Below are 10,062 nucleotides of genomic sequence, written 5' to 3' on the forward strand. Positions count from 1 at the left end.
AATTGAAGAAGTGTCCCAGTAAGAAGTTGAAGAGGTGTCCCAGGAAAAGACACCTCCGTCTGAAGAGACGTAAAATACTATCATTGGCTGCACAGTAGAAGACATCATCAGCTTCATCATCATCATTTCTACTGTACAGCAAATTCATCGCCATCATCATTCAAGTTTTTCTTCAACTTCTTTCGTGGTGAGTACAGTAACAATCTTTATTTTTTTTTATACATGTTTTACTTTAGTATTCTAACATTTTAATATTTGTGCCTGTTTTAGTTTAGTATGCATTAAGTTAAAGGGAAGGTTTTAAAAGTCTGAATATACATGTTATAACCTATCATATTTTTTTGTTTAAAATTTACATTTACGTACGTAAAACAACTCTCTCTCTCTCTCTCTCTCTCTCTCTCTCTCTCTCTCTCTCTCTCTCTCTCTCTCTCTCTCTCGTTAATTGTTTTCCTGCTTTGCTACGTATGTACTGTGTGATTTTATATAGATACGGTAAATAATATTTGTAATAACATATTTTCTAAAAGCTTTTACTGTAATATCATTATTTATCACTTTCATCATGCGCGTTAAATCCCTTCGTTTGTTTATTACGATCGAAGATGGAGCGTACTTTATGATGCCGCCGTTTCAGGTGGCGTCATAAAGAAAAACATTTCATTTGGAAGTCCTAAGAAAAATTAAGTAAAACATTGGTAATAACAAAATCAACATACTGTATAATCAATATAATCGATGCAAAAACTAACCTATACACAGATGTGTAAATGCGTTTGTTTCTTCATTATGATTAGAGATAAACGTAAACAAAACATTGGTTGCCATTTTTTATCGTGCTTTTTGGCATGTTTAGGAAACGCATGATATAAAATCGCCTTTATTATTTGTGCCTGTTTTAGTTTAGGGTACTGTAGTACATGCATTAAGTGTTCTGTACATTAAAGGGTAGTTTGTTAACAGTACTACATACAAGGGAAGGTTTTAAAAGTCTGAATATACATGTTAAATAAATACGTAAATATGGTGTCACTACCTATCGCGGTCGGGTCTGGAACCTATCTACCGCGATAAGCGAGGGCTCACTGTAACTAACGAAAGCATTTATGGCGTGCGACAGCGGTCTTAAAAAGGCCGCCTCCAGGGATGGCAGTGCTCCCCTTAACACACCTAAATTATGGTAATTTATCTGTGATAAGGGAGCTAAAAATTATACACAGGAAAGATTAAATAATCAACTTTGAAGAGGATGAAGATTCTGGAGATTGCATGATAATATTCCTTAAAAACAGTAACAACACAGAGAGAAACGTGGGAGGGCACCATGCTTATATGCTATGTTGAAAGGAATAAGGCGCCGTAGTAGTACAGGGAGGGGATCCACCGGGTACCTTGATAACGGCTCCCCTTCATTTCGCCACTCTTCCCTCTCAAAGAGTAAAATCTATTCGGGGTGAAGATTGCCATACGTCGTATCAAAGAATACGTCCCCTGATATTATACGATATCCTTAAAGTTATATTAAGGATACTCGTGCCAGGAGTTAGAATTCTGGAGACCTATGGTTAATTCTCCGGGAGTATCACTGTAGCTAAATATCCCTTAGAAAGCTGCCTAAAGGAACCTTCCGTCAGGACGACATGGCTGAGCCCAAAAATGGACATTAACTAACCTAAACTTTCCCCCCTAACCTACAAGCTGTGTACTTACCTACTTACCTAATGGGGAAGGGGGGCTGGGGCTAACGCCCCCCTTACACTGCCGTTTTTCAAGTTAGCCATAATAATACATACAGGTGTCCGCTATAATACATACACCCACAATACTGTATTTTGATAGATATTGTTTATGATTAGAGAATGTGGTAGGTTTGTAGATTGGTAGACAAACCCTTCCTCATGGACTAAATTGCTCTATCAAAAAGATATTTGTTGACATAAGATGGTCCCTTATAAAATGTACTTACATTAATGCGTCATTTAGTAATTAGTTCAGAGCTTGGGTATATATATATGTACACTTTAATATGGCTGTTTTGGCATTCTAATTTAAGCAATCTTGTGCTTACCAATTGACTGTCATCCAAGCACCTCTTCCCATAAATGCTTTGTTGTTCTGTAAAAAAAAAAAAAAAAATATTTTAGTTATTAGTCGGCAAAGTTAAGGGGAGTGGGTTGCAGGTCCAGGTAAATTAGGCCACAACAATTTCGGATATGGGTTCTGAGTATAGTTAGCAGTAGGGTGAGCCTATACAGCATGCCATGATTTAGACGATATTTTATATCTACATAAGAGGAGCATACAGTACTTGTAAACTCAAGTAATAAAAGTTTTCATTGGTGGGAGAGAGTTAAGTTACTATCGTCGAGGAAGCGCTTTGAGCTGAAAGCCACAGGGAAGAAATTACTTAAATTTATGGTCTCTACAAACTCCTATAAAAATCTATATTATCGTTGTAACAGTTAAAACATTGAATGCATTTACAATATCTACAAGCTTCGTAAAGTGAACTTTGGTGACAACGTTGGCTGAAGATTTGCTATCGTAACCTCGTCGATCGGCTCAACAACAAGACAACGGACAACCATTTTATCAACAAACATTCAGAATTTTGGAGGCGTTTGGTCCTACCATATATCTATTTCCTTTATCACTTTCAAGAATTATTCGTATATTTTATATAAAAATACTTGTATATTTTATATAAAAATACGTGTATATTTTGATATATTATAGTAATCTTTATACCTAAATAGAAACAATATCTTTTGAAAACTAATGAATATGACAAATTTGGAGATAATACGTATTTTTCCTAACCATACAAACCTTACCTATTTACATAGGATATTACTTTCGGCGTAGCTGAAATGGCGAGGGTTAACTAACCCCTAGCTAGTTAGCGAGGGGGTAGGGGAGGGGTAGCTAGCTACCGCCCCCCCCCCACACACACACACACCGGTGAACTGATTCATTTCGCTTAGAGGTAGGACTTCACGGGGGACAGGGCTGGCGGCAAGTATGTGTAAATAGCTAAGGTTTGTATGGTTAGGAAAAATACAAATTATCTCCGAATTTGTCATTTGTTCCGTAACCGAAATACAAACCACGCTATTTACATAGGGTGACTTAACCCTTAGGTAGGGTGGTAAGTCCCAGCCTTACTGGGTTTGGCTTTGCCCGGGAACTCAGAATCCGAGTGTGTAGCACTCAAGATAAGGAGCTCCTGCACCTCGCAAGTTCCTTGCGTGCGGCCTACATAAGCTTGTGTGTGAAGGAATGAAGTGTGACTCGTCCTAGGAAGTCGACCTGAAGTCCTTAGATTGAATTCTAGGCTAGGACGTTCCCAATACCACCTCGTCAGGGTATGGGGGACGCGACAGTATTATTCAATACTAGGAACACAAGGAAGCATGGTTTACCTGCAGTGGTTTGAGGTCAGCTATGCAGAGAACCCAGGATGCTGCCTTCCCCAAGAGAGGGGAGGATGAAGAAAAGAGTAAGGGCCAGGCATACTTTTTCGTTCATGCAGACTAAAACCGGGTAACAATGCCCTCAACCTTCTGCTACTTGTCCATTAAGGAGCCTGAGTTTAGACCAGCTGTTTTGTAGCCACCACAGGGCCGATAGAACGTATCGAGCCCCCTGTGGGTCATATCCTGCAGGTAGTGGGCTGTGAAGGTCGTTTGACACTTCCAGAACCCAGCCTGTAGAACCTGCATCACTGAGAATTTTCTCTTGAATGTCAGGGACATAGCGATGCCTCTGACATCGTGTGCTCTAGGGCGACATGACGGATGAGGGTCTGGATTCAGGGAGTGGTGGATGACCCTGTGAATCCAAGCTGAGATGGTGTACTTCATGACCCTCCTCTTCGTCCTTCGTGTGCCCAAAAACAGGGCTTGCACTCGAGGACGAACTGCCGCTGTTCTGTTAAGATAGAGCCTCAGCCTCCTTACTGGGCACAGTAGGGGATGGTCTGAGTCATCTGTTACAGAACAGAGACTTGAAATCCTGAAGGAGTCGAACCGTGGGTCCGGAACTCTAGGATTTTGAGTCTTAGCAAGAAACTCCGGGACGAACCCGTACGTTACTTCCCCCTCATCCCCTTGAATGGGCGATGTCGTACGAGAGACCATGAAGTTCACTGACTCGCTGGGCTGAGGCCAGAGCGAGCAGAAACACAGTCTTCCAAGTCAGGTGACGATCAGAAGCCTGGCGTAATGGTTCAAACGGAGGTCTCTTAAAAGACCTGAGGACACGAACCACGTTCCATGGAGGAGGTCTCACTTCCGACTAAGGGCAGGTAAGGTCGTAGCTTCGTATAAGTAGTGAAAGTTCCAGCGAGGAGGAAATGTCCATTCCTTTCAGCCTGAAGGCCAGGCTTAAGGCTGAGCGATACCCTTTCAACGCCGAGACCGAAAGGCGCATTTCTTCCCGCACATATACAAGAAACTGCTATTGCTGGAATAGTGGCATTGAGAGGAGAGATACCCCTTCCATGACACCAACCACAGAAGACTCGCCACTTCACCTGGTAGACTCCTGCAGATGACTTTCACAGGTGTCGAGACATCCTTCCCGCAACTTATTGGGAAAAATCTCTCTCTGTGAGGAGATGCTGGATAGTCTCCAGGCATTAAGCCGAAGCGATGCTACGGCTTCGTGGAAGATGTTGCATTGTGGTTGCTTGAGTAGTTCGTGTCGTGGAGGAAGTTCTCTCGGGAGTTTCGTCAAGAGCTGCTGAAGGTCCGGGAACCACCCTGTATGATGCCATAGCGGAGCTATTAAGGTCATTGACAGGTTGACCGATAGTCTGGTCTTGTTGAGCACCATTCTTATCAGACAGAACGGTGGGAAGGCGTAAATGTCTATGTTGTCCCATTGTTGTTGGAAGGCATCTTGCCAGAGTGCCTTGGGGTCCAGGACTGGGGAACAGTACAGCGGAAGCTTGAAGTTCAAGTCTGTCGTGAACAGGTCCATCGTCGGGGAACCCCACAACGTCAGGACTTTGTTGGCTACTAGAGGATCCAAAGACCACTCGGTACTCACTATCTGCAATGCTCTGCTCAGACTGTCGGCGAGCACATTCCTCTTGCCCGGAATGACGCGAGCCGGAAGTGGAATCGAGTGGACTTCGGTCCATCTTAGTATCTCTACTGCAAGATGGGATAGTTGCTATTAAAAGGTACCTCCCTGCTTGTTGATGCAAGCCACTACCGTGGTGTTGTCGCTCACGATCATCATGGAGAGATCTGCCAGGATCTGTTGGAATTGTTGAAGTGCCAGATATATGGCCTTCATTCTAGCAGATTTATGTGGAGGCACTTTTCTGATTCTGACCAAAGGCCTGAGATCATGCGGTTCAGAACGTGCACCCCCCCCCCTTCTTTTGAAGCATCCGAAACGGCATCAAATCCGGGGGGAGGACAAGAAGATCCACTCCCTTTCGAAGGTTTCTTTCCGTCACCCACCACTGAAGGTCCGTCCGTTCCGCAGGACCCATAGGGACCAAGATGTCCGGGGAATCGTGGCCTTGATTCCACCGGGACTCTAGCTGCCATTGCAGGGATCTCACCCTGAGGCGGCCTTTTGGAACCAGACGGGCCAAGGAGGAAGGGTGCACCAGGAGACGTAACCACGATCGGGCTGAAAGCTCTTCTCGTCTGAGGAAAAGGATCTGTGTTCCTCCTCAGCCTTGCTATCTTGTTGCCTGATGGAAAGGCTTGTGGAGATTGGTGTCCAAAATCATGCCTAGATACACCAGTTGTTGAGATGGAAGCAGAGAAGACTTCTCGGGATCTACCATGATCCCTAGGTCTTGGCGAAGTCCCAGAAGCTTGTCTCGGTGTCGAAGAAGGGTTGACTCCGAGTCTGCCAGGATCAGCCAGTCGTCCAGATAGCGGAGGAGACAGAAGCCGATCCTGCGTGCCCACGAAGATAACAGGGTGAACACTCTGGTGAATGCCTGGGGTGCTGTGGGGAGACAGAAACACAGCACCTTGAACCGGTAGATCTTGTTGTCTAGGCTGACAACAAGACGGATGGATTGGGATCTGGAAGTACGCGTCCTTCAGATCCAGTGTACACATGAAGTCTCGCGGTCTTACTGCAAGTCTGATTGTGTCTGCTGTCTCCATGCTGAACGGGGTTTGTTTGACAAACTTGCTCAGAGATGAGTGGTCACTGACGGGTCTCCAGCCTCCAGACGCCTTCTTTACGAGAAGGAGTCAAGTGAAGGAGCCTGGGGAGCCGTCGACGACCTCCTGGAGAGCATCCTTCTTGAGCATAGTCTCAAATTCTGTCCGAAGGGCTAGCCCCTTTACAGATCCCATGGCATCGGAGCTCAACGCCACTGGATTCACTGTCAAGGGAGGAAGAGATGTTATGAACGGGACGCGATATTCCCGACTGATCACGGAGATCGTCCAGGAACCGGACCCTAGTTGCCGCCACCTGAATGCGAAACTTGCAGGCATCCCCCCACTGGTGGATATGCAGGGGGATTGCCAATCCTAGTGCTTGCTGCCTCGGCTGCTCTTCTAGGATTCTTGCCTTCCCGGGAGGACTTTCCGCCCTTCTTGTCTTTGACAGGAAAGGGCTACTGCTTGGTCACGTACGTCTTTGCTGCCGCTGCTGGTTTCATCGTCTTGGATTGGCGAGGTTGTCGAAGTGCTGGAGGTTTGTAGGGCTTAGATGTGAGACCCTTTGGAGAAGAGAATCGTGGTTCGATTTCCTCCACCTCTTAGCTGCCTGTCCCACATCCTTAGGCTCAAACAGACTCTTTCCTAAGATGGAAGAGTGTCTGAGCTTGCAGGCATCCACGGCTGGGACCTCCGAGTGGAACCTCTCGGCCAATGCATCACGTCGTTTCAAGATCGAGTTTGCCCACAAGTTCGAAACTTGGTGGGCCAGAAACTCGATGGTACGTGTGCCCGAGAAGAGGAAGGTCTCAAGGGCTTTCCTGATGCTCTCCTTGGACAGATCCTCGGGTCGCAGCAGGACGCCCAGAGACCCTAGCTAGACATCCAGCCACGAAATGGCCTGTATGGCACACATTGTGACCTTCTCCTGACTCAGGATCTTTGTTGCCAAGAATGTCACCTGCCGGCTTAAGAGTCTCTCAAGAGAGACTCCCCTGGTAAGCTCTTCCACGGAGTGGTGCTCTGGATCACGCTGTTCTCTTCCTGGTGAACTGGCAGCAAAGTCTCCTGTCCCCAAAGGCTCTACTCAGGGGAACTCTTAGAGTCCTTCAATTCCCTCCTAGGAGGGATACGAAATTCTAACAAAGAAGTCTAAGGACTCTTCTCTCTTTAACACGGGACGATACTCCTGCTCGAGGAGGGGTTTCTCCCATGGTTGGGAGAAGGTCTCACCTTGGAGAGGGAGCGTGCTGGCATTCGAGCGATGGGAAAAAAACCCAGGGGTCGCGCGTGAGAGATGCTGGCGATCGCGCGATGGGAAAAAACCCCAGGGGGCGCGCGAGGGAGACTGTTGAAGAACATTCTCGCGCGGGGGCGCAAGCATGCTGGCGCGCGGGTGAGACATCTTAGTGTGAGCAGGAATCAGATTGACGTGCAGGAACGGAATGAAGAGCCCATGAAAAAATGTCAGCGCGTGCGCGTAGGAGGTTGTTGGCGCTTGAAGATCGTCGGTGCTTGTGCGCGAAAGAAGATTGACGGCGCTTCGTGCTCGCAAGAAGATCGTCGGAGTTTGCGCGCGAAAGAAGACCGTCGGTGCTTGCACGTAAAAGAAGATCGTCGGCGCTTGCGCGCAAAAGAAGATCGTCGGCGCTTGCGCGCAAAAGCAGATCGTCGGCGCTTGCGCGTGTAAGAAGATCGTTGGCGCGGGGAACCACCGGAGCCTGCGCGCGGACGATCGTCGGATCTTACGTGCGTAGGAAGTTTGTCAGCGCTAGCGCGTCAAAGAAGATTGTTCGCCAAGATCGTCGGCGCTTGAAGAAGATCGAAGCGCTCGAAGATCGAAGGCGCTCGAAGATCGTCGGCGCTTGCGCGTGTAAGAGGATTGTCAGCGTTCGCTCACGAAAAAAGATCGTCGGGCAAGATGATCGTCGGCGCTTGCTCGCGAAAGAAGATCGTCGGCGCTTGCACGCGAAAGAAGATCGTCAGCGCTAGCGTGCAAAAGAAGAACGTCGGCGCTAATGCGTGAACGAAGATCGTCAGCGCTTGCGAGCGAAAGAAGATCGTCAGCGCTAGCGCTTAAACAGCGCTCGCTCGCGAAGGAAGATCGTCGGCGCTTGAAGATCGGTGGCGCTTGCGCGCGTAAGAAGATCGTCGGCGCTTGCGTGCGGAAGAAGATTGTCAGCACTAGCGCGCAAAAGAAGATCGTCGGCGCTAGCGCGCATACGAAGATCATTGGCGTAAGATGATCATCAGCGAGCACGAGCGCACTAAGATGAAAGGATAGCTGGCAGGAGGATCCGGAACTGGGACGATCAGACTGGAACAGGATTCCTCTGGATGGAATTCTCAGGAACAGCAGGAACAGCAGGAGCACAGGAGAACGTTGGCGCGCAGGAGATACCAGGCACTTAAGGGACTTACTCACAGAGTGAGAAAGCCGCTAGCCCCGAAGGGACCGGTGCCTGTTGGATAACGGGGTACGAAGGCGCCCACAGCGACAGCAGTCAGGAACGGAGACAGCAGGTCAGCAGGTCTAGGAGATGGCGAACTGCGTAGAGGTCCGGAACAGCCGACTGGTCTGAACAGGAACAGTCCTCCGAAGAGGAGTCTCTATGAGTGTCTTCTCTCGCGAACGAGAGAGGTGAAAACATCCTAGAAGAGACTAGAAGACACTGATGATGGCACCCCTTAGGGACGTTGGATCAGCAAGCTGGCCTATAAGGAGCAATCCTCCGAAGAGGAGTCCTTATAAGTGGCTTCCCTCGCGAACGAGAGAGGTCACAAGATAGATCCTGCAGCTGCTCAGCCCCTTGAGCATAGCTGCAGGTGCGACCGATCAGACCAAAGAGCATGATCGCACGAAATTCCATGGTCCGGCCTTGCAACCGCTCAGCCCCTTGAGCATGGTTACAAAAGCGGTCGCTCAGTACCAAGAGCATAACCGCCCGATGACCAGGAAAAACCCTCCAGGAATTATTAAGGTAAGAGAAGTTCCCCCCCTGAAGGGGAAAAAACTCATACCTGGAAAGGGAATCTCCCTCGGAAGAGAAGTTACCTACCCCTGGAGGCGAACCTCCTGAGCGTTCTAAGATGAACTAAAGAGCTGACAGTTGTCACGGGAGAACTTCTAGGAGAAGGGAACACGCCCATGACGAAGTCCTAGAGAGGCGGCAGCAACACCATACTCCCCAAGCACAAAAAAGGACAGCTCTGCTTCGTTGGCACATTAGGCAAACGAAGAAACTAGATCGTTAACTGTGAAAATAAAATAAATAATTAGTTAACAAAAATTCCCCCGGGGGAACTCCGAAGAGGAACCTCGAGGGAAAAGAACATAAGAATTACACACCAGGTATGCGCCCTCCTCCCCCACTGACATTCACGGGGAAGGGGGGAGGGCGGAGAACTGTAACAAAAACAGAATTATAACAATTATAATTATGTAATTCATCTAAGAATGTTCACAAATAGTAAGAACGATTGAACCCCAAAGGGAAGCGTTCTTCACAAAAGCTGAAAAGTTAACAAATACAACTAGATTTCATTAAAAATAATTGAGACAAAATAAACGGAATAGCAACTCAACCCGCAACAGGAAAGAAGCTTCAGTAATAGTACGTAGTAGTAGTAAAAGGGTGAACGACCTCGAGTAGAGAGAGAGAGACCGTAGTCAAACTAAACTCCCACGTTCCCTTCGCTGATAGTCCAAGTTCCCCGCAGGGGAGGAGGAACAGCGGAGAAAACCGATGAATGAATAAAGTCCAGCGATGACGATTCCCCACGGCGACCGAAAATCGGAAGCCGAAGGAACGACCACCGAAGGACCAAGGGAGAGATCACGCCCCACAAAGTGCAACCGCGGTGTCCTGGAACTACGCGGTGACGTTGTCGTACACTACACACACACAGCACAAACACT

At 47.7% G+C, this 10,062-nt stretch overlaps 1 protein-coding gene across 1 annotated transcript in view; it reads right to left on the reverse strand.

The window, feature by feature from the left end:
• Positions 1 to 2,118, reverse strand: part of LOC137618895 (uncharacterized) — a 70,732-nt gene extending 68,614 nt beyond the window's left edge. The window contains exon 1 of the mRNA XM_068349096.1: positions 2,069 to 2,118. The gene's annotated coding sequence lies outside the window, so the exon portion shown is untranslated. The remainder of the gene's footprint in view (positions 1 to 2,068) is intronic.
• Between the last annotated feature and the right edge of the window lie 7,944 nt (positions 2,119 to 10,062).

This window comes from Palaemon carinicauda, chromosome 25 (assembly GCF_036898095.1).
Source record: "Palaemon carinicauda isolate YSFRI2023 chromosome 25, ASM3689809v2, whole genome shotgun sequence".
Classification (NCBI taxonomy): domain Eukaryota; kingdom Metazoa; phylum Arthropoda; class Malacostraca; order Decapoda; family Palaemonidae; genus Palaemon; species Palaemon carinicauda.